This window comes from Ascaphus truei, chromosome 3, assembly GCF_040206685.1.
Source record: "Ascaphus truei isolate aAscTru1 chromosome 3, aAscTru1.hap1, whole genome shotgun sequence".
NCBI lineage: Eukaryota > Metazoa > Chordata > Amphibia > Anura > Ascaphidae > Ascaphus > Ascaphus truei.
In genome coordinates this window covers 373,533,305-373,559,574 of record NC_134485.1, presented here as the reverse complement: position 1 = coordinate 373,559,574, position 26,270 = coordinate 373,533,305, and the positions used below count along the sequence as shown (strand labels likewise).

Here is a 26,270-nt window from a genome sequence, read left to right as displayed (position 1 = left end):
GGGTATCCACTAAGGCAGCGTTTCCCAAACTTTTATCCACTAAGGCAGCGTTTCCCAAACTTTTTTTTCCGTGACCCGGTTATTTTTGAACTTCTCCTTCGTGACCCACTAAATTTTTTATCGCCTATAAGTAAAATAAAACCGTTCTGAATGTCCATACAGATTTCATATATTCTCCCAATCCCCTCTATTCTCTCTCTCCCTCCCCCCCCACCCTCTCTCTGACCTGCACAGACGCACAGTCACTGACCTACAGACACTCACACAGACAGACCAAACACACACAGCCACTGCTGGCCTGCACAGACACACACAGCCACTGATACACACAGTGGCTGTGGCTGATACACACACACACATAGATCCATACACATACAGATACATACATACATATACACACACACACACAAAGATACATACACACTCTCTCCCCCATACACACACAAAGATACATACACACTCTCTCCCCCCCCCACACACACACACAGATACACACACACACACACACACACAGATACATACAGATACACACACACACACACATACAGATACACACACACACAGATACATACAGATACACACACACAGATACATACAGATACACACACACACAGATACATACAGATACACACACACACACACACAGATACATACAGATACACACACACACAGATACATACAGATACACACACACACGCACAGATACACATACACACAGATACATACAGATACACACACACACAGATACATACAGATACACACACACACAGATACATACAGATACACACACACACACACAGAGATACATACAGATACACACACACACACACACAGAGATACATACAGATACACACACACACACAGATACATACAGATACACACACACACACACACAGATACATACAGATACACACACACACAGATACATACAGATACACACACACAGATACATACAGATACACACACACACACAGATACATACAGATACACACACACACAAAGATACATACACCCACTCTCTCCCCCATACACACACAGCCACTGATACACAAACACTCCCCTATATATATATATACACACACTATCTCTCCCCTATACACAAACACGCAGCCACTGATACACAAACACTCCCCTATATATATATATATACACACACTATCTCTCCCCTATACACAAACACGCAGCCACTGATACACACTCACCTATACACACACACACACACACACACACAGATACATACAGATACACACACACACAGATACATACAGATACACACACACAGATACATACACCCACTCTCTCCCCCATACACACACAGTCACTGATACACAAACACTCCCCTATATATATATATACACACTATCTCTCCCCTATACACACACACACAGCCACTGATACACACTCACCTATACACACACACACACACACTCTCTCTCCCCTACACACACACACACACACTCTCCCCTATATATACACACGCACGCACCCACTGATGCACACACCCACTGATGCACACACACACACACACACCCCTATACACACACTGCCACTGATACACACTCCCCTATACACACACACACACACTCCCCTATATACACACACAATTTATTACAGAGGCAGCGACGGATGCGAGTGACTGGAGGGGGGGGGGCGGGGGAGAGAGGAAAGGCCCGTGATCCGAGCAGGCGGCTCCACGCCTCCCTCTGCCCACCAGCGACCGCGCAGCCACCACTGCCCACCCCCTGTGCCTATCTCCCGCACCAAGGGGACTGAGGGGAAGGGAGCGCCAGGAATGGAGCACAGGTGCGCCCCGCACCACTTCCTACCTCCTATCACGCCGGGCATCGTGGCCTGTGGGGGGGCGGAGCATGTCATGGGCGGCAACATCATGATGCGGGGCTGCAGTAGGAGCCCGAGTCAGCGAATTACCGTTGACACCCCAGCGATAGCAGCCTGCACCACTTCAGCACTGTCCCGCACCTCACCTCGGGCCGCCGCAAGGAGGGAGGCCGTGCGGCCAGCCTCGCTGCGACCCGGCAATTTTGCTTCCGTGACTCGGTGCCGGTTCGCGACCCACCATTTGGGAAATGCTGCACTAAGGTAATGAAGCTCTGCTTTTATTATAATTTGAATAACATAGAATTGAAGCAGGGGGTCTTCAAAGCTGAACGCATTAGTTTCAAGTCCGGGGACCTGAGCTTCCTGAGGTACAGGCCCCAGAATGGGATGCCTGCTGCATCCTGAGGTACAGGCCGCAGAATGGGATGCCTGCATCTCTTTCAAGTTTAAATGCAATAGCCCGATTTCAGGAATAACATCAAGACTGGCATACCATCACATTATTGGACACAATGTTACACGATATTAATGTGATGATAAACCTATGCAAATGAGATGTATTACTGCCGTTGTTTTTGTAAATAAATAAGAGTTTAAGGATACCACATTAGCTGAGGAAACACGATGTCCGTTCCAGTTCTAGGTAACATCACATTATGTGCCCTGACTTAACAGAGCTGTGTGTCATTAAAATATTGCCAGAAGCGGATGAATGTGAATGTTGACATGGTGCCCATGGATTTAACCATTTTAAAGTTGCAGGACATTTCCCAACTTGAGAGATATTTACTCACGTTAAAAATTCAATTACAAATCTGCTTAAAAGGCATAAAGTATTGCCACTCAACTGAAAGAAGCACATTGTTTACTTACTTCTTCAGTGCCAGACCAATCTACAACATGTTACAAAGCAATTTAGAACACATAAAGTACAGTAATTGCTCAAAGCCAAATACTGATTGGTTAGATGTCTCTTGGATTTACAGATCTAACAACATCATTACTTGTGGCTTTTTATAGGATGGGCATTTGACTCCTCTTCAAAGCCACCAATTACCCCAGTCTTTTCTCTGTAACACATCTCAACTGCATAATTCATAATAACAATTTAAAGTGAACCTCCCCCTCTACACCCAGTGCAATACCAGTAACTTCCCGGGTAAATACTGTACTTTCAGAACCGCGGGATGCCCTGATATGCTCGGAGGACTAGAGATATGCAAATTATTCACAGAAATTCGACTTTGTGGCTCAACCTCCAAACGGGCACGTCCGCCTCTTTCAAAGAAAAATATACACATTTGCTCGTGCAAAATCTTTGTGTACATCAAATCCTCCCCTCCTCCTGTCTCACAAAGGTGTGAATAAATGCAATAGGGGCCATTTGGCTATTTGCGTGCACATTCGCAATCAAATCAAATCAAACGAGTCAAATATTGAATATAGGTTTTAAAATTCGCCGATCCAATGTTATAACATTGGCAGAAAGGGAGAGTGAAGCGGATATAGCGGCGGGGTTTAGGTGCATTCACCCCATTTTTTCCATGCCCCATTTGAGGTCGAGTATTGAACCGTGAATCGTGACGTTTGCCGAGAAAAAAAAACGCAGAGAAGAATTTGCGGATTGAATTTTGACACATTCACCCATCTCTACTGAGAACCAATCACAATCCTGGGGAAAAAAAGCCAAAACAGGGATACATGGGGGGATTGCTGCTTTACACTATACTGTGGATACTTCGGCCCATTTCTACTAAGCAGTGCTTTTCTATAAAAGTCTTATGGAAGCCATTAAAGTCAATGAGCCATAAGGTGACTTCTGGCACTAGAGGGTGTCTTATGGAATAGTAAATATGGCCTTCAATTCTTTCAGTGAAAAAAATAAATGCTAGAAGATGTTTTATTTTTTATTATCTGCGTTCCCTTTTTTTTTTACCCTGTGCTGTTTTGGCCCAAAGTGTTATGTTTTCTGGAATCCGAAATTCGTGACTATATTGCATTTCCACAAAGTCTTTATAACAATTATAAATGTTTTTTTCCATATGAATTAGCCATACACACCAACAAAACATATATAATTGGTACCCAAAGACTGTTATTAAAGTAAGCATTGTTTCCAACACCCTATTTTTAAAGAAGTTTGTTCCCCTAAGACTGATTTAAATAAAAAACCCTGTATACATCTGGCATAATAACTACAGAGTGGAATATAAAACGAAGCAATGCTCTTCTAACACTTTTTACATAATGTTTCTAGTATTCCAAGTGTGAAAAGTATTCATTTTTTTTTAGACTGTAACATTAACCTAACAATGTTACATTGCAAAGTCTACCTTGCTGGTTATAAACATTACAGTGCATGCCGAGCAGCTGCTGTGTCCAAAACAGCCTGAAACAAATTGACTGAGCTATAAAAATAATAATCCTCATGTCTTTGAAAATGCTAATGTCATCATGCAGATTTTCGTTAAATGCTCATCTGGAACACATTTCTGTGGAACTGTTGTGGCACACCTGGGGCTAAGCTAGCCTTTATTTGGCAAATACGACTAAAACAAGGCATCTATCAATAGAAGCTGATTGCCAAACCAGAAATGCGCACAATAGAACTGAAGTGTTATAAAATGGGGAGTTGTGTGTTATCATTACCCTTTATTATAACCCAGCAGTGCGCAAACTGGGGGGCGAGACCTCTAGGGGGGGCGTGAGACTGAGTGCGGGGGAGGGGGCGTTGGGTTTACAGAGGGCCCGCGCTCTTCCCGAAGGCACTTAAATTAAGTGCCGGGGGAACTGCAGGGCCTCTGTAAACCTAACTTACCTTGGCTCCAGCGGGTTCTCACACGCGTCGCCATGGCAACGCAGCGTCAAATGACGCCGCGAGGTCATGTGACATCACCTTGCTATGGCAACGTGACGTCATGAGTTCGCTGTACCACACCATAGCGAGGCTATCTGAGCACCCGTGAGTTCCCTGTACTACACCACGGCGAGACTATTTGAGCACCTGTGAGTTCACAGCACTTCACCATGGCGTGGTTATTTGAGCACCCGTGAGTTAGCTGCACCTCACCACGGCGAGACTATCTGAGCACCCGTGAGTTCGCTGCACCTCGACACGGCGAGGCTATGTGAGCACCCGTGGCAGTATACCGCAGGAATTGGGAGTGACGCTTCTTTAGCTACATCGGAATTTTAGGCAGCTTGTTTGGTGAAAGTCCCAATACTGTAATATTAAAAATGCAGCATATAGAGCTTTAACTTGAGCTTCTATACAATTCATTCCTTCTATTTATAATCGAGTTCAAGACAGAAAAAATAAAAATAATACTCGGCCAATCACCAGCAGTTTAGTGAATTATTTCCTAGGTATTAAAGGATTTAGGCAAATGTTTCTTTAGACTTCTCTCACTTTACATTACTATGATTAAATATAAGCCAAATTATTTCAGGGAGATATAACCATCTGAATTTTGAAAGCAATTCTGAACATGGGATACAAATAGGAAATAAAATGAAAACCCATGTGGACATAATGTAAATGGGCCAGAAGGTGTCATAAGAAATAGCACCAATGAGTAAATATGGGTCATTATCTCCTTATTCCACAAAGTTTGCCCCTTTTAGCAGTGGCACATACTGTACATGAAATATCATTTTAATTCCTCCTCTCTCTGCCGTTACCGTACCCTTCCTATTTCTCTCTCTCTTGCTTTTCCCTCCTTTGAGGCTCACACTGTCCAGGTTTTCTCTCCTCTCCCTGTCCACATGGCGGTCATCTATCACCCACCTACCTCTACTCATCCCCCTTCTGCCTTTCTCTCTCACTTTAAATCCTGGCTCTCTTTCATTCTCTCCTCAGACTCCCCTGTTCTTCTCCTTGGGGACTTCAACTGCCACATTGATGAGCACTCTCTCCCTTCGGCATCCCGCTTTCTCTCTCTAACCTCTTCATTTGGCCTTCAACAGTGGACTGCAGCCAGCACCCACAAGGATGGCCACTACCTAGACCTGGTTTTCACTAGAACTTTTCATTCTCTGATTTCTCCATTTCACCCTTTCCTCTCGCTGACCATCATTTCATCTCATTTTCTCTCTCTCGCTTCTCCTCTTCTCCATCTCCTTCAACCCTTCATTTCTGCAGAAACCTGTATATTAACCTACCAGCTTTTGAGTCCAATTCACGCTCCTCCCTCTCCTCTCTCAGCCCTGCTCCAGACCCTGACAACCTGGTCAGGAACTATAACTCTGCCTTGTCCTCCTCTCTTGATCTACATGCCCCGCTTTCTCTTTGCCATTCTCGCCCTTCTAACCCCAGACCCTGGCTAAATTCCCACACGTGCATGCTGCGTTCCTGCACTCATTCCTCTAAACGCCTCTGGAGGAAATCAGGAATCTCGCAGACTTCCTTCACTACAAATGTATGCTATCCTGTTCCAATTCTGCCCTCTCTCAGGCTAAACAAACCTACTTTTCTTCACTAATCAACACGCACATGTCTAACCCACGACGACTCTTACTGTCTTTGACCCACTACTCAGACTAGCCTCAGCTGCCTCTTCTTCTTCCTCAATCTCACCTCAGGACTTTGCTGACAATTTTAAGGAAAAGGTGGAATCCATACATCAGAACATCCCCTCTGTCTCCTCCCACCCTACTCCGCTTCCTATCTCTCTTCCTGCCTTCCTTGACTCTTTTTCCACTGTCACAGAGGAGGATGTGTCACTGCTGATCTCTTCTCCCTATACCACTTGCCCTCTTGACCCCATTCATTGCCATCTACTAAAACCTCTTGCTCCTACTATAATCCTGATGCTCACACACAATTTTTAACTCCTCCCTCTACTCTGGTACCTTTCCCTTGTCCTTCAAACATGCAACAGTCATACCATTACTAAAAAAACACCAAGCTTGATCATACCTGTCTTTCTAACTATCGACCTGTCTCCCTCCTGCCTTTTGCCTCTAAACTCCTAGAACATCTTGTATTCTTTCGCCTGCTCCATTTTCTCACCACCTATTCTCTCCTAGACACTCTACAATCTGGCTTCCAAACTGCTCACTCCACTGAAACAACCCTCACTAAAATTACATATGACCTACATGCTGCCAAAGACAGAGGTCATTACACTTTGTGTCATGGAACAAGAATCACATTCCTGCCCGACCCCCCTTCTGCTTGTCAGCTCCTTAAGTTCAGCTGCAGGCATTGGTTCCACATACACACACTGTGCCTGTGTAACATGCAACAATGTTGCATTTCTTGCCTCTGAGCACGTAATCAGTGAACTGCTACTGCAGCTTCTCCAGTCCTCCCAGTTAATGGACTTTCCCATGTTCTCCCCTGTCTTTTGCTGACAGTTAGTGCAGTCCCACTCAACCTTTAGTGTGACCCCTGCCCCTCACTTCCTTTTCCACCCTAGATTACAGTGAGTACAGACATGTCTGCATCCACCCCTGGTAAGGCCTTTCTCTCTTACCATAGTCTAACCCCATAGAAGCATCCCACATAGAGAAGCACTCTCTGCCTACACTACACCTACAAGTTCCTGTGTTTTCTAATCCAGCAATAAAATTAAGAAAGACATTAAGGACTTGTCATGCTTTGGAAGAGGGAGGACATGAGTTGAGCTTACTGGAATCATTTATACATCATTCGTGACCCTGGTTCCAGGAAAGTAAGAGAGAGACCGTGTATTAGAGGTCTACGCAGAAGCCATCACTCACAGCCTTCATGCTACAAAAGTGCAGCTCTACACAGCTATACAGCAAACTGCTACAGCTTTCTGCAAAACAAGCAGCAGTTTAAACAGAAAGTAAAAGAGGACCGTGTGCCTTGGGAAATACACACAGAGGAGCTGCTACCCACAGCCTTTATGCTAAAGAAACAAGCAAGCAGCTTACATAGCAAATAAACAGCAGTCTCTCACCACATTGCACAAGCACGTTGCTACACAGAGCCACAAGCCTCTACACAGCAAACTACCACAGCTTTATGCAAAGACAGTGAGCAGCCTTACTTTGCTAATACTACACAAAGGAAGCACCAAGTAGCTAAAACTGCACACAGTCTGCAGCTTTCACAGACAACCAGTAGCTCAAACTGCACGGCAGCCTTGCAACAAACAGTGCTTCTCTCACAATTACTAACTGCTTTTTTCTCTGTCTGAGTCCACCCGCTGCTCAGCCCCACAGTGAGGAGCTAACGGACACCTGTAAGTACAGCTACCCCAACGCTGCACGCTGCAGGACACCGCTCGGCATCATCTGAGACAGACGCCCATCGCTGACAAGGTAAAAGACCGCACGCCACACGCACTGGCAAAAGGCCTACACACACCTACAGCATGGCAGAACTCAGAGCCTCACCAGACATCACGCAGGAGAGCGATCACTCAGACACAGAGACCGCCGCGCAACTGCAACAGGCGCAGGCAGGCGCAAGGCCCAAACGGGCAGTCGCACTGACACAAAAGGCCCGCGAAAAATACGAAACTGACGTTGAAGTGCACCGCGCTAAATTAGAGAAGGCCTGGGAGGACACTGATCGTGAGATAAGTAATGTCGCAAGTGCTAGCGATCAAGCAACCCAGATTAAGCAAGCTATCACTCAGATTAAGTCAAGCCATAGACGTTACGTAACGCTGTCACAGGCATATTTCACCTATCTGACAAGAACTAACACAGAAGACAGCACGCGGGAACGCGATCTGCAAAAGGCGATTGACCTGGCGTCGTGCAGACCGCCATCTCAGACGCCCAAAGCGAGAGAAAAGAGCTCCTCCTGGAGACCGCATCGCAGCGCTCAAGCACATCCAGGCACTCATCAAGGTCAGCAAGATCAGCGCAGTCTAACGCGTCCAGCGCAAGCACAAACGCTACCAGGGCGCGAGCCGCCGCAGAGGCCGCACGTGCCAAGGCTGAATATAGTCGCAGAGAGGCAGCCGTAAGGACAGAAAGAGCGCGCATAGAAGAGGAGGAGCAGAATGCCGCCGCCGCTGCTAACGCCGCCACCGCCGCTGCTACCGCCACCGCTGCAAATGCCGCCGCTGCCGCGGCGCGTAAAAAGGCCGAATTGGACGCGGATCTAGAGGCACTTAATCAAGAGAAGGAAGCCGCCGCTGCCATAGCCCAAGCTGAAGTCCTAGAGGCAGCCGCGCAACAGGATGGCGGGGAGCAACCGTACAGACGGATTGCCTCAGAGGATCCAGTCCAACGCACTGAAGACTACGTCAGGAGCCTCTTCAGCGTGAACACCAGCGCACCATCTCAACACGGATGGAGCGACTCCACAGATACCGAAGACTCGCTAGGACCACGAGGAGAAGACGCTGCTCCATCAATGGCACATGCTGCCTGGGATAGCCACAGCCGCAACAGTGATCCACACGCCAGCGCGCACACGGATGCACCACAACAGGCTCGCAATCCAGGTACACCCACGCGGGAGAAAACAGCCCCTCACACTGGCCAGCAGTCATCACGCGTCCATGCCAAGGAAGAGGCGACCGCACGGACCCTCCCAGCAACTACTTCAGAACGGGACAAACGCGCCGATGTCTCAGGTCTGACAGACATAGCCAAGTACATGATCCGGCGCGACTTGGTGCACGCAGGACTCATCAGCTTCGACGACCACCCTGAGAACTACCGGACGTGGAAGTTCACGTTCAAAGACGCAATCGACAGCTTGGACTTCTCAGCAAGGGAAGAGCTCAACCTGTTAGTCAAGTTCCTGGGGAACGTATCCAGAGAGCAAGCGCAGAGACTTCGGACGGCAAACGCGCATCAACCCCAAGTAGGTCTTGACCTAGTGTGGGAAAGGCTAGAAGAGTCCTACGGCAGCCCCGAAGCAGTCGAGGATTCACTCTTCAAAAGAATCGAGAGCTTTCCCAAGATCACGAATAAAGACTACTCGAAGTTACGAGATCTTGGAGACCTGCTGCAAGAACTGGAGTTCGCAAGGAAACACCACTCCTTAATAGGTCTCAACGCCCTAGATTCAGCTCGTGGAGTGAGACCCATCCTGGAGAAGCTACCCTTCAACCTCCAAGAAAGGTGGCTTTCACAAGGTTCCAAATACAAAAGGGAGAAGCAGGTTGTCTTCCCCCCATTCTCATTCTTCGTGAGCTTCATCCGCGAAGCGGCAAGGACAAGGAACGATCCCAGTTTCATCTTAGGTGCGCAAACCACATACAGTGAGAGCAGCCTGAAGAACGAGAGACCAGCGACGAGATATGGTAACCCCCAAACACCCATCTCGGCCCGCAGGACGGACGTGCCTCCCACGACCCAAACTACTCCCGATCAGTCGGTCGCCGGAGACAAGGAACCAAGGGACCCAAACAGGGAATGTCCCATACACAAGAAGCCACACCCACTCAACAAGTGCTTTGGGTTCAGGATGAAGTCCTTAGAGGAACGCAAGAGGTTACTTGGAGAATTCGGAGTTTGCTTCAAGTGCTGCGGTTCCACGACTCACCTAGCCAGGGACTGTAAGGAAGAGATCAAATGCACAGTGTGCGAGAGTGACAAGCACGTGACAGCATTACACCCAGAGGCGATGACACTCCACCAACTCGAGAACCCATCCTCCGTAGCGGAGCATGGCGGGGAGAAAGAAGAAGGAGAGTCAACATCCGTCACATCTCAGCGCACTGAGGTTTGCGGAAAAGAAGGTGACAAAATGTCCTGCTCCAAAATATGCCTTGTCGCAGTGCACCCCCAGGGACAACCTGAGAAGGCTATTCGGATGTACGCAATCCTCGACGACCAGAGCAACCGATCACTGGTCAAGTCAGAGTTCTTCGACATGTTTAACATACAAGATGGTGCTTCTCCTTACACTCTCAGAACGTGCGCAGGGCAAATGGAGACCACAGGAAGAAGAGTGAATGGCTACACCATATGCTCAATAGACGGCAAAGTGAACATACTCCTTCCCACACTCATCGAGTGCAACCACATGGCCACAAACAGGGACGAGATACCCACACCAGACGTGGCACTCCATTACCCCCACCTCAAAGGAATAGCCAACCACATCCGGCCGGTGGAACAAGACGCCAAGATCCTGCTGCTGCTCGGTAGGGACATCATGAGGGTACATAAAGTCCGTAAACAGCATAACGGACCCCACAACGCGCCATACGCCCAAAGACTCGACCTAGGATGGGTGATAGTGGGCAACTCGTGCACTAACAAAGAGCACGGGCAAGACTACGTTGATGCCCGCAGAACGGAGGTGACAGAATGTGGACACACATCTCTCTCTGAACCATGTCTTGGCCATCTCCAAGTGACCGAAGGGCCAAGTGAAGAGGAAAGACAAGGTCATACCCCTGAGACCAACAAAGACATCCTCACGCTGATGGGATTCGACAATGGCTTAGGATGCTCAGCAGTCCAGACAGCCAAGGATGATGAGTCGACTCCACCGAAGGAAGAGAGTAACCTCCCAAAGGTGACCGACAAAGGGATCGTCCTAAAAACAACAAACAATCAGACAATACTCCCGCGAGCAAGGGCACAATTAAGACGTACAGTTGTTCCTCTCCACAGAGTATCAAGCAACAGAGCAACCAATTGCCACGGCTGGCATAGCCGCAAAAGATTGCGCCTCACAGGCGAAGCTACAGTGTCAAAAGGACTGTTCGTTCAAACACGTAAGAGGGGACAGTTGCAGAGACATTTCCCAAAAGGATTTACAAGGACAAAAGAGACTGTTCTTCGTCATGTCCAGGGAGAAAACAACCTCCCGATGGCAGTCAACAAAGAAACACAAAAGCGTTTCACCAAACTACGCGGAGATGTTCTCGTGCAAGAGAAATGTACCGATGAACTACGGTGCACAGCGTTCCAGACAACAAGGAACGATGACAAACAAACACCATCAAGGGAAGATAGAGGATTCCCGAAGTTAACAGTCAAGGAGCTCTCTAAAGACGGACTAAGCAGTCGGGTGACTCCACTACCATTCCGTTCACCAAGGAGGCGCTTCCCAAACAATGGAGAACATGCCATCTCTAGGTTCACCTCGCACCCCTGCGGCCTACAAAGGGAACCAGAGACCAACAACAACTTTGTGGTCTTCATTCAGAAGATATTCTTTACCGGCCACGCAAAGTCAGCACCTCTAATGGAAGAAGGTGAAGAATGGCGGTACCTCCAATCACCTGGGGCCTACCACCCTCAGGAACCCGATCAAATCCGGGTAATGTTCAACCCCAGCGCTCAGCTTCAGGGAGTCTCCCTGAACGACGCCCCCTTCATTGGATTACATTCGACAACCAGTTTTCCAGGGACAGTAATCCGCTCCCACAAGGGGCCAAAAGCCCTCTCCTTCTGCCAAACGCCAGGTGATAGAGCAACAGGCTGCCACGGCTGGTATACCTACAAGGGGATACACTCTGTGGGTGAAACTACAGAGACAAAAGGACTGCTCTCTTACAAGACTAAAAGGAAATAGTGCCAGAGACTTTTATACAAAGACATTGTGGTGCAACCAGCAAACCTGGAGCTGTGCATCCACCCTGCATCCTTTGCCAAAGAACCTTGGCCAAGGGACATTGATACCAGTAATACCGGCCGGTGTCACATCGCTATGTGGACATGGACTCTTGCATTGTTTGAGAATGTGATGTTATCTTTGTTGTGCATTGCACATATGTTCCACATATTCCAGTTATATAGTGGTATCTCCAGATACCAGACGGGGAGTGTCATGGAACAAGAATCACATTCCTGCCTGACCCCCCTTCTGCTTGTCAGCTCCTTAAGTTCAGCTGCAGGCATTGGTTCCACATACACACACTGTGCCTGTGTAACATGCAACAATGTTGCATTTCTTGCCTCTGAGCACGTAATCAGTGAACTGCTACTGCAGCTTCTCCAGTCCTCCCAGTTAATGGACTTTCCCATGTTCTCCCCTGTCTTTTGCTGACAGTTAGTGCAGTCCCACTCAACCTTTAGTGTGACCCCTGCCCCTCACTTCCTTTTCCACCCTAGATTACAGTGAGTACAGACCTGTCTGCATCCACCCCTGGTAAGGCCTTTCTCTCTTACCATAGTCTAACCCCATAGAAGCATCCCACATAGAGAAGCACTCTCTGCCTACACTACACCTACAAGTTCCTGTGTTTTCTAATCCAGCAATAAAATTAAGAAAGACATTAAGGAATTGTCATGCTTTGGAAGAGGGAGGACATGAGTTGAGCTTACTGGAATCATTCATACATCATTCGTGACCCTGGTTCCAGGAAACTTTGCTTATATTACTCGATCTCTCTGCAACATTTGATTCCGTGGACAACCCTCTCATCCTTCACATTCTCCATACTCTTGGTATTCATAACAAAGCTCTATCCTGGATCTCCTCTTACCTCTCCCACCGTACTTTCAGTGTCTGTTTTGCTAACACCTCCTCCATCCTCTATCGATCTCTCTGTGGGAATACCCCAGGGCTCTGTCCCGGGACCACTCCTCTTTTCTCTGTAAACACTCTCTCGAGACCTAATCACATCTCTTGGGTCCAAATTTCAGCTCTATGCTGACAACACACAAATTCACTTCTCAACCCCTGACCTTACACCTGCTGCACAGACCAAAGTCTCTGAATTTCTCACTGCGATAGCATCCTGGATGGCCCTCCGCCGACTTAAACTTAACATGTCAAAAACAGAGCTCCTCATATTTCATCCCAAACCTGGCCCCACTACCTCCTTCCACATTACTGTTGGAAGGTCTGTCATACATCCAATAGCGCACGTACGCTGCCTAGGGGTCATACTGGACTCCTCTCTCACATTCAAACTGTATCTAAAACCTGTCGCTTTTTCCTCCACAATATTACAAATTTACGCCCTTTCCTGTGTTGCTCGACTGCTAAAACTCTGACCCAGGCCCTCATTCTCTCCGGTCTCAATTACTGTAACCTCCTGCTGTCCGACCTTCCTGCCTCTCACCTGTCTCCTCTACAATCTATCCTAAACGCTGCTGCCAGAATCACTCTACTCTTTCCTAGATCTGTCTCAGCGCCTCCCCTGCTGAAATCACTCTCCTGGCTTCCTATCAAATCCTGCATCTTGCACTCAATTCTCCTCCTCATTTTTAAAGCTTTACACTCTTCTGCCCCTCATTACTGTTCAGCCCTAATTTCTCGCTATGCACCATCCCGACTCTTGCGTTCCGCTCAAGGATGTCTTCTCTCTACCCCCTTTGTATTGATTAAGTAATATTGCTGAAATGAAGATACTGTGGATATTACTGAAATGGACTGGGGGGGAGGGTGGCAGAGTCTCTGGAGAAGGATTGAATGCAATGTTCTGTTTCACTTTTTGTCTGATTTGTTATGTTTTAGTATCCATTTTGTGTGTAAGAATGGGGTGAGTGAGTTTTGCTCTTTGCAGATTTATGACTGTGCCTGTAGTTTACGCCCACATTCCTAGTATAAGGTTGTACTTGGTTCCTTTTACAGTGCTGTTTTAAGCCAGTTCTGACCAGGTTTTAAGGAGCTGTAAAATGATTGGTTTAAAAATTAAGGAGTGGTTAATATAATCTGCCTGGTAACCTATTTTGAACAAAGGAATCAGAAATGTATAAAAACCCTGTTTGGACAATCTTTTGGCAGAGAGTCTCATTTTTACTTTTGAAAATATATGATCATACCCTGTTTGTGAGTTTGCAAACATTGACAGTATCTAAGCCCTCTCCCAGCTTAAACCTTTCTCATCGACTGCCCCGCACCTCAGGAAAGCCCTTCCCCTCAATACCCGACTAGCACCCTCTCTATCTACCTTTAAGACCCATCTTAAAACACACCTGCTTAACGAAGCGTATGAGTAGCTCCGTGGCTAATACTAAAGATCTGATACATAATGCTTGGCCCCCGGCAGATGCACTTACCAGAATGCCCTCCTACTATCTCTGTACGTTCTCCCTACCTTCCAATTAGATTGTAAGCTCTTTGAAGCAGGAACTCCTCTTCCTAAATGTTAATTTTTTGTCTCATGCACTTATTCCCATGTTCTGTTATTTATATTATTTTCACAAGTATTACTACTGTGAAGCACAATGTATATTAATGGCGCTATATAACTAAAGACATACATACATACATATTAGTATCATTGAATTCTTCACATTAAAACAGCTGTGATATCTACGGAACCCCATATAGATAAATGGTCAGGAGCACTGCACTAAATATCAACGTAAGCACAATCCACAAGTAGTTAAAAGGCATCACAGAAAAAGTTCTTAAATAATGCAAGAGACATTAGTGATCAGTAAGAGGGAATTTAATGGATATTATCTTTGAGGCCTTATAAGTACTAGAGGTTGGGTTACCTCAATTCATATGGCTCAAAGATCTACTCTCTAGATCATTCGTCTAATAGTGTTCAGCAAAGGCAGTACGGTCTTAAACAAAGGATTTACTTTATTTCACATTTTTTCTAACGCGCTACTCACCAGAAACTCAGTACTAGCGTGCGTGTAGGAACTTAGGGAGGACACCCATCCCAAACCTACGAGCGGAACCTACCGAAAGAAAACATATAGGGGAACTACGAGGAAGACCAACAAAGGGCGGGAAACATGAATGGGAGCAGGAAAACTGGCAGCCAGGGTATTAGGGTCCGTTTGCAATGTTTTGTTGAAAGCCCTTCGTAATGGGCTTTCCTTTGCCTAATACTTTAGACGGGACCTCCATGGATGGGTATACTACATCTATTTAGCTTACTGTGGAGACAGCACAGACACTATAGTAATAGTTCAAAGGGATCTGTTCTATAACTAAGATGGCTGCTGCCATGAAGTGACATCTTCCTCACAGAAGCAATCATTGTCACCTTGTTTCCTGGCAAATTCTGCCCTCAGTTGCCGACACAAAGTGATCAATCCCACTGAAGCAAGCGTGGCCATCTTACTTCCTGGCAAATTCTGCCCTTACCCCCCTGACTGGAAGTAAGCCTCACTCTGGATCTCATTGCCAGCAGCTGCCGCTGGCCTTTAAATACCAGGCAGTTTCTACTGGAGTTTGCTTTTGCAAAGTACTCTATGCCTTTGATCCTGTTTGTCTTGAACCCTACCTGGACCGGATTACCTCCTGCCCTGTTGTTCCTGCCTTGTTCCAGTTCAGTACCCCCTGCCTTGTTCCTCTGTCGTTGGAGTCCTCAGCCTTCCCCTTGCCTGCACCATCCCTGTCTTCCCCTGCATCCCAGGCTTCAGATCCCTGACTGGAATTCTATGACATTTAACAGGTGACTAGTCCAATGTAAATGTTCTTACTTATTGTAGCTTTGTATATCAAAACATTTCAACATATCACATGCTAAAAATGATGGTTGCATCCATGTAAAACAATTTGACTAAACATTGTTGGGGAGATTCACTAAGTACTGATGCAGAGTATCACACCCTAACCCAGCATTAATTCCCATTGAATACTGTAGGTCTTCCATTAAGAAATCATAACAAAGCTAATATAAGATTGTGTAGCAAATTAAGAGTTGATGTCAACAGTATTATTTAGTATAGCAAAGCTACAAAATTATTAATCAACACTGAATTCAATGCCTGTAAATATCATACATGAACGTATATGAAAGTGTCTATTTTTCTTAGTTGTATATGAAAAATGCGTACTGCATGTAACGTGAAAAAATGTATGTGCATGCAGTATGTGGATATCACAGGTCAAAAAAGTTAACTTTGTGTACAAAACATTGAAAAAGGGTGACAATTGAGAGAATATAAGGCAATTCCTTAGCTAATCTATTTACTGTATGCATAATGCCAGTGAGACAAGAAGGTGACAAGAAAAAGAGGTCTCTGACGCTGGCAAAAACATCATTCATTACATTACAAACTATAACTTTTATCACAAAAAGGAATGTTAACTTATATCAACACTGATCCATGGTTCTCCCCTTTAGAACTTTGAATTTCTTTGCACACCAATAATATTACTTAACGTGACATTTTCTAATTCATGCTATTAATTCTATTCACTTGGATGCATCAACTAGTACAAGTTATTTATTGCAATGCCATAATGCTACTGTAAATAACAGCAATATAGTGGATGTGGAACGACACCCCCACAAAACAGGCAACATAGTACAATAGTGTAGGTGCTGACTAATTGCTAAACTGGCTGAGCAAAATGATACCAGCAGCAAGTTGCACTCAGAAAGGTCAGAAACCGAGTGAAAGTTCACATCATCCAGCACCTGACGAAGGGAGACACTCACCCCAAAACATTGTGCACCCCACTATATCCTGTGCTTCCCCAACAAAGGATGATGTGAACTTGTACTCCCCGTGAGACCCCTTTGAGTGCAACTTCCTACTGGTATGCTTATTCTCTACTGTAAATTGGTACTACAACAATATGAAACATTGTATACCTGCTAGTTTATGAAGTACTGCAGGAGGGGCCAACTCCAGTCCTCAAGGGCAACCAACGGGTCAGAATATAAGGATATCCCTGCTTTAGCACAGGTGGCTCAATAAGTGGGTCAGTCGAACACTGGAGAACTTTAGCTGGTCACCTCTAAACTACTGCTAAGGGCAACTCTTTGGCACTAAATGCAAGTTGTATTGTGTTTGGTCCAGCGACTCAGCATACTGTAGTTTAGTAAAAGGATCATATTTAATTGAGCCTTGCAGCAGGGTTTCATTTCTTTTCCAAACTTTCATAAAATCTTTACTACATGTAAGCATCAAAATCGTATCTTTTGCACATTGCATTTGATGTACAGTATATTGAAAAGAGGCAAACTGAAATCCATCTTAATGGATTTTTACCAAATCTGACATGCGGAGAGAGGTTAATCCGTGGCACATTCTTCTGAAAATTGCCAGTCTATCTTGGGACATATTCATTCAACTTCAGCATCAATGTCAATCTCCTCCCCCCATATGTGATGGAACGTGCTGTGTGTGCATACTGTACGTTTTATATTTTAATGTTAAACGTTTGTAATGTGCGTATGAAGTAATGTGTTTAACACGTCCTATAACATTTTCTATATATTGTGTACATAAGTTTCCACTTTCATAAAAGGATACTGAGACACAGATACAAAAATACAATAAGCTATCGAACAATAGCACTGTATGGTACATGTAATATACAATAAATGTAGCTATTTAGTAGAATACTAGAGGAATTGCTTCTAGGCACACTATATAAAACAAGAAAGGGCGCAAAAAGAGAAAAACACAAGTCTCAATTCAATAAAAATTATAAAAAAGACTAAATAACACTTGCATAATAAAATAGGATCATGCAGATCCAATCATCCACACATCCATTAGGAAGCTGCCATAAGGAACAGATGATAAAGTCCCACAATCCACAGTACAGAATCAAGTTGGAATCCAATCCGTTTCTCACTGCAAGATGTTAAAAGCTGTGGATATGGTTGGAGTTCACTTCCTCATGGAGACTGGGGGATAATGGTAGCTTCAGGACGTCCATCATCACGGCGTCACGTGGCTACGTGATGACTTCCCCTCTACGCGTTTCGCGTCATATGACGCTTCATTAACCCCCTAATTTTACACAGTGAAACAGATTTTGGTGGTAACATCAACGAAAAGGATTTGGGCAGATTCGCCCATCTCTAGTGTTGGCAAAACTTGAATGTGTGTTCCAATTAACGCATGCATTAAAGACGCGTTACTCGTATGTGTGTTTGTGTTCCCTAAAGCGAAAGCAATTATTGCTGTAATATGATAACGTTAATTTTTTTAAACTTTTTTCGCTATTTATAGTATCTTTCCTTCATTTATTTTAATTGTACATTATTAAACGTTAATTATTAATTATTATTGTATAGATTCACCAAGGGTGCTTATAACAGGGATTCGTTTGTATCCCAGTTCTTTATATGGATAAACATTATTGGGCACCCATACTTAATACAGTAAAGTTTATATACCATATTAGGCCAGACAAACATCCTACAGTACATTCAGTTTAATCCCTAAAAACCATAGTATAGTTTGAGACATGTACATTTTTGTAACGAAAGGATTAAGTCCTATACTGTTATGATAATCATGGTCTGAATGCGAGTAATGGCAGGTTTTGCTGTGTGACTTAATATCGTAACGTTATTTCCATGCACTAACATTTATGGAAGTTTGCAGATATGCGATGTAGGTTAACAGCTTATTAGCATATGATTTGCATATGAGTAAGCCAGACGTCCGTTAAAACATATCGATACGAGGCCATCGTAATGCAAATGAACTTTTCTTGACATACTGTACGTTACCGGTGTCAATACGTTAAATGGCAGTAACGTAGCGTTAAAAATGTAATGGACTTCTGAGGATCTAGACCTAAGTGTGCAGTTTTATTTTATATAATTATTACATATAAACTTTCATTTTTGTAATCAGAGTACATTTAATATGTCTTATGTAATAAACATTTATAAAAGCTAAGATAAGGATAAGGGTGCTATATAAATGTTATAAATACAAATACAATTAATTACCACAAACTGTATAAAAGCCATTTAAAATATGGACAGTTTTACATTGCTTTTTGTAGAATTCATAGAGAAAGACGGTGCATCCAATAACCCTCATACAGGTTTAGTTGTAAAATAAGAGGTTTAGAGGAAAAATGCAGATTTCAAAATAGAGGTCTGCTGCTACATTAGTGAGGTAAAATTAAGGTTATGTGCTAATCCTCAGTGCATGTTTCTGCCTCTTCAAGTGAATGGGCTTGTGGAATGTTAAGGCTTAGCACTGTTTAGTAGATGTGGGCCTTAATCCCTTCCTGGTAAGATAGTATTACAGTATTAATTAGACACATCTGTTTCAACGTACGCATTATTTTCCTAACAAGCATGCACTGATTAAAGTGCACTGTAATTGTTTTTATGAATCTCTTAATTTAACTTGCTATTAGAAAGGATTTTGTTAAAGACTAGGGAGGAAGCTAGACTTCGAATAAGAAATAGTAGATCTTTCAGTTTACATAGCGGTTTCTAGACTATAATGCTCAGCTCTTTCTTTTGTAGGTATTTTTAGAATTGGTGTACGGCAGAAGTTCTTAATCAATTTACAAATATATCCCTTCTAAGGTTTCACTAGCACATGAGAGGAACATTTTGGATCTGTAGTGACCCAAATAATGTACCTGCAATTTGTTCTTGGAGCAGCTTTGGAAAACAGATGACAAGAATAAGTACCACCTGAAGATTATATTCATCTTCAATTTATGTATCCAAGTATTGTAATGTATGTAAATGAAATTCTTAACAATTAAGGATTTATCATCTATTTAGTTGCATGTATATATTTATTTATTTATAGAGAGAAAACAATGCGCACATTTGATGCACTATATGGGAGAGTTGTAAGGCAGGGAGACCATAGTTCCTATAGTGCCAATTCTACTAAGAGGTACCAAAAGGTGTCTTATTTAGTAGCACTACTTAGTAAATATGGTCCATAGTGTAACTTACCCAAAACCAAAAATGCTGAATGTCAAATATGGGTCATCCACTTTCAAGCACGCGGTTATGACTGCTTAGCTACTTCCTTTTTTTCTTGACTGTTTTGCCTCCACAGTGCAGATATAATAAATGCTCAACTCATACTTGTTTTGTCATTGTACCGTGATGGCGATGATGGGATATAGTCCATATGGAAATTGAGAAAAATTACATATGCTGGTGCCAAAGACTTCATTGGGTTCAGAGAGGATGTCACATGTTAAGGTAATTCATCAACAACATTGATAGTTACTAATCCTTCCAGAAATCCAACCAAGTTATTTACCAGATATGAAATGAGTCCTTGCTCAGACTAGAAGAGTTGTCGTTTGTTTCACATTCTACAGAATTATTTTTTATTCACCGTTTAAAGCATTAGTGCTACTTTCTCAGTGCAAAGTCAATTTATTTATTGTCCTAGTTATATAGTTAATTGTGATATTCAGTAGTTTTCTGCTTTTGACAATTTTTTTTATATATAACTTCAAATACAAATACCATTTGTGAGCACATTCATGTCTCACACAGGTCTGCAACCCTACCTTTCCGCTTCGCTACAGTATTAACATACAATGCTTCATTGCAGTCAGGGATTCTGGGTAATTACATACAAATGAGCACTCTATGTGTCACTCTTTACTTTTTGTCAATTTTAACATCTACCCCTATAAGCTTGTGCATGCCGCATTACACAGCTTTTTCAACACAGCCTGGATTAAATAAGTGCAAAGCTAGTAAACCTACTCACAGACAGGTTTTTTTTTGTTTGTTTTCCTCCCCCTTAAACTCAACCCACTTTAGCGGCTTGGGTGCTTCTCCTTGAGACTGTCCTCCCAAAGTCGAACAAGTCCTGTTACTCCTCCCACAGATTTTCAGCCTGATGGCTAGGAAGCTCCTAGGGCTCTTTGAAGCCGTCCTCCATCAGGCCTGCAAGAAAGTCCAAGTCTTTGTCGTTTTCCCTCCGAAGAGGGACGGTGACTAGCTGTAGTGCTTGGGTCGTGCTTGAGCCCCCTTAGCCAGAAGGCCCAGGAACGACGGGAATGAGGAAGGTAAATACTTAGCATCAAGGGTCCAATACTGGGAATGGTTCGATGTACCAGTGTGTCACTGCGTTAGGGCATAACCTTGCCACTGTGAGCTTCACACAGACGGTACGCTACTAAGAATCCCCCCCCCCCGGGACTTCTCCAGCCGGGGTGCAAGGACCCAAGAAACCTTGGGTTCATCCCACCTCTGGACCAGGCCAGCCGACCAAATGTGTGCCACTGTCCATCCTACTCCTGTCACAGGCAGGATAGACACTACACTTGATCTTAGCCAAAAGGCTGAGAAGCGCAGATGGGTCAACCTTTTGTGTCTCATCAGTGTGAGGGTTGGTTACCAGCTATGCGATGTGAAGCTGGTAGTGGCTAAAACCAGACACAAAATAAGTTCTTGTGAGTAAAAATGTGACAGAACCCTTCTACTGCACAAGGTTCGTTAAATAAAAATTCCACTTGATATGGAATAACTTCAAAACACAGAGACAGAAAAATATGATAATACTGTATAAACCCTTGCAAAAATGAGGCCCTGTACATACAAATTCACTGATATGTTGTATGTATTCCCTCTATCTACATTCCGGAGCTTATAACGCCTAATACACAGACTCTGAGCACAGCACAGAGAGACTCCCTGCACTAAACACTCAGACCTTGCTCACCTCCACTCTAACTCTATAACTCCCCCAGAATTTCCCTTTTGCATTACTGTGTGACACTATCCATTTCCATGACACCACTTTACATATGCATGTTTAGTTTATTGTTGTATTGTGCCATAAAAATATATATACACATTACTATATCGGCTGCGATTCAAACCCACCTGAAGGAACTTGAGTGGTCCTAACTGCTTGCACACTTTTCTTTTAACCTCAGTTAGCCATAAAATTACTTGTTCGTTTTTTTTTTTTATTACAAAATTATTTTTGTCCATAGCATTATTATAGCATTCTGATTCTTCCCACAAAACTTTAAAGCATGGGACACAATTGACATAAGACCAATTGCTAAAGAGGTGAATGTACTATGTGAAAGTTCACTCCCTGTCCCAAAGAGCATACAATTTACAGAATGGTGTTGGAGACTATGCAGTTAATAATAACTAAGTGGCAGATCTACAGAGCTCTGTTTGACATTAGGAGACCTTAACCTTTGTTTGTCTCCTTAAGTACTAATGGGTATCTTCAAAGCTCACTAACGATACGTGAAGTGCTGTCTAAAGCTAATATAGTCTGCTGCTAAATTTAATCATCACTGGTGTTAATGATATGCAAATGAGGTATGAACCACCTTAAGGCTGCGGTCCCAGTAACTGCCTGTGCGCACGGCGCGGCGTGCACTGTGCGTGTAACCACCGCCCCTCAATGGGGAAGGGCCCAGTACGCACCTTCACGCTGAAGGTGCAGCCGCGCCGTGCTGCAAGATTTTTTAAATTCAATGAAATTGAGTTTAAACCTTGCGACGGAGGCGTGGCCACGCCCCCACCGGCGGTTCACGCAATGAGGGCGAACCAGCCCCGTGACGTACTGTAATGGCCACGCCCCCGCAAATCCCGAACCATGCCCCCTCCCGTCACAAGCTTCCCTCTCTCCTGGAGACCGCAGATCGCGGTTAGCGCTGTGCACGCGCCCCCACCCCCGGGCGCGCGTGTCACAGACATGACTGGGACCGCATCCTAACAAACACAACCCCAGCAAGCTCTAACCCCAGAACCCACCACTGTGTGCGTATGTGTGTGTGCGTGTGTGTGCGCTTGTGCGCGTATGTGTGTGTATAAGCTCACCCCTCCCCACTTTTTAAAGTAGGGAAGGTTTTTCATTTGTCTGTATGGACAGACTCACTGCAGCCATTCTCCCTCCAACAGAGGTAAAAGAGAAGTTTCACAGTTTAGTGTTTGGACCTACAAATTTGGTTATGCCTTGACACGGCTTGCAGGCTTGGCCAAAGGGTTTAACTAAATGACCCCTACTCATGATAATATTATTATTGAAGTATTTAACTATATAATATTTACTATATATTTTGTCACATTGGATGTAGCATTGGGCTTTTCTGTGTTTTGATGAACCCCCTTAACACATATCTAGAGCAGGCCGTTAAAGTTAACACGGGTCTTAACACTGGGTTAGTTTAGGTAATGGCTATACCTGCCGTTAGGCGCTTCAAGCACCTAGTCACAAAATTATTTTGGGCATTGTCCATAGTTCTGAAATAGGCCACGTTGGCTTCCTATATTACCTTAGCAATGGTTCACCTTTGGCTAGTGGGGCTAATGGGATGGGGTTATAGATTTGCTGGGGGGTGTGGGGTAAAAGAGGGGTGGGTTATGGGGGGTAGCTGCCACAGGAAGGGAGTTAGACTGCCCGGTTGATTAAAGAATGTGATTAACCCCTTGTGTGCCATAGCGGTTGTACCATGTGTAATAGGGTAGCTAACATTTGCTATTAACCCCTTGGCTACCTTACTTACCATGAAAGCACGCCCTTATGGACACTATGGCTTCCAAGGGGTTAATTATTTTTTATTATTGGGAAGGCAGAAGCCAGGTATAGATTGAATTGCAATCTATACCTGGCATCTTCCTTTGAATATGGGTTGCGTGAGGCAGCCTTACTGGCAGCGAGCACAGAGATTTTTATTACCGCGTTAGCCATATGCAAATGAGGGCCCTAGCGGACCTATTTTGCTTTGTGGATCGCTCTTAAACTCAGGGAAGCTGAAGTCCATTACCTATTTAAGTAACGCCACGTTAGATGCCCTAATTTAAGAGAGCTTCATGGGTCTTCTAGTATAAAAGTGCATTTGCATAGCATTTTGGCCTTTTTGTAGTGCCATTATTCTTGGCTAGGTGGCATGCTTATTTGAAATTATTTTATTTAGATAAGTGCATGAGTACTTTACAAGCTTTGGCAAGATAAAATCATAATGTCTCAAGTCCCTCATGTAGTGTTCTGCAGAACTATTGCCTGCACTTGGTTTTAGTGAAAGCCGCAATTTGTTATCATGTGTCAATGTGTCTTATTTTCCAGCTGTGCTATGTGAGTGGTTCAAATTGCATTGTTTTATTTACTAAAAAAATAAAAACCTGCCCTGTATACACAGTTTCTCTTAAAGTTGCTGAGTATGTACTGTACAGTAGGAATCCTGCTCTAAAAGTAGCTCAAGGAACACCGATGAGAAATGTTACACGAGCAAGTGATTTGATCCAAAACACATATTTTCAAAGGCATCTTAATGTCATCTGACAAATTGTAATGTGAGATTTTGTATTACAAATCCTTTAAATGTGAGGGCAAAATTATTACAAAAACAGCAGCAGCTGTTGTGCATATACTATAAATCTACAGCGGATGTGTTTTACTTGTCTCAACAAAATCAAATACGTTGCACAAAACGGACACAAAAAGAACCCCACCTGATTGATATTATACAAACAGCATCTTACTTTAATAGCAGCACTAGAGAGATCTCATTCCCGGGAAAGACATTTTAGACCATTTCTGGAAACTTTTTTTTTTCTGTCCAGATGCTGGTATTGTCGTTAGGGAAACATTAACCATTTATTTTGGAAGCTTACATTAGGAAACCCTGCCAATCTTATTTCCTTTATAGTTTTCTTTGCATACATATTGAAAGAGTTACTTCAGAGAATTGAACATGTTTAAATCATGCAGGAGGGGGCTACTGTACAAGCTCTAAATACTTTTTTTCCCCAGTTTTGCTGCTGACTGGCTTTGATTCATCACCCGTACACTTCCATTGGACAACTGGGATAGCAGTATAGACTGTAGCGTAGATATGGAGGGGGTCTATATCAAGATGGTGCAATCTGCTTTAGAAACCCAAGCACCTATTTTGATTTGCCAATGAAGTATACAGCTTGCTAGTCTTGTTTGGTGTAACATTTGATACATTGTAAATTATTGCACTAATTATCTCCTTCTCTAATAACCACGCTCAAAAATGTTCACTGACGCAAGTGGAGCAAATCACCTTGACACATTGATGCTAAGTGACCCACAGCCCAAACGACATATATTGCGCTGGTTCTGCAGCAATGCTTTCGTTTGCAATGCTTGATACATATGCCACTAAGTGGAGATGTGCGAGTTTAGGCGGAAGATACCTGGCAAAATGTGCCATTTCTGTAGATTATTTTATTTTTTAAAGAAAGAAAGATATCTTCCAATACACTGATATATACAGCACTTGGTGGAATACCTGTTAACACATCTGATATACAGTACTTAGGAAATAACCTAATTTCACATTTTGATAAGAGCCAATTTGAATATGCAAAAATGATGATTTGTCTGTTACCCCAGCCCTTACGTCAGAGTACTGTATATACTTCTCTGGAGAAATTAAAAAATGTTGTTAGAATTTTCTAATTTCCCTTTGACTTTTTTTTTTTAGCTCAAAAGGTTTATTGAATTTTTCAGTAAATTGTTGAACTTTTTTGAAAGTTTGAGTGAAACATGGTGAATCGAATTTGGACATCTCTGCCACCAGAGAAATGTAAGAGTTCCTGCAATGTTTCTGAATACTGGGGCATAAGCTTAAGGAAAGCTCCGTATTATTTCTGTATAGAGATGGGCAAAATTTCCCCCGGATTCAGATTCTGTCATGAATTGCCCATTTTATTTACAGTAGCTGTGGAATTGCACTGACAAGTCTAAAAAAAAAAAAGGAGATTCATTAATTTTTTTCTATCACTGAAAATCCGGCTGATAGATTTTGTGAAGTCCAACAGATTGTAACTCTCTCAAATATTGCTTTTAGATAGAGTGCAAGAGAAATCTATTTTAATTGTCATGTTTTATATCCACCCCCTCAAATCTCCCTTCAAATAACATAGGGAGAGACT

The 26,270-nt window shown here is 43.8% G+C and overlaps 1 protein-coding gene across 1 annotated transcript in view; it reads right to left on the bottom strand.

Moving 5' to 3' along the window:
• The window catches only part of ATP8A2 (ATPase phospholipid transporting 8A2), a 691,321-nt gene that overhangs the window by 417,340 nt on the left and 247,711 nt on the right, over positions 1–26,270 (bottom strand). The gene's annotated exons all lie outside the window — the stretch shown is intronic.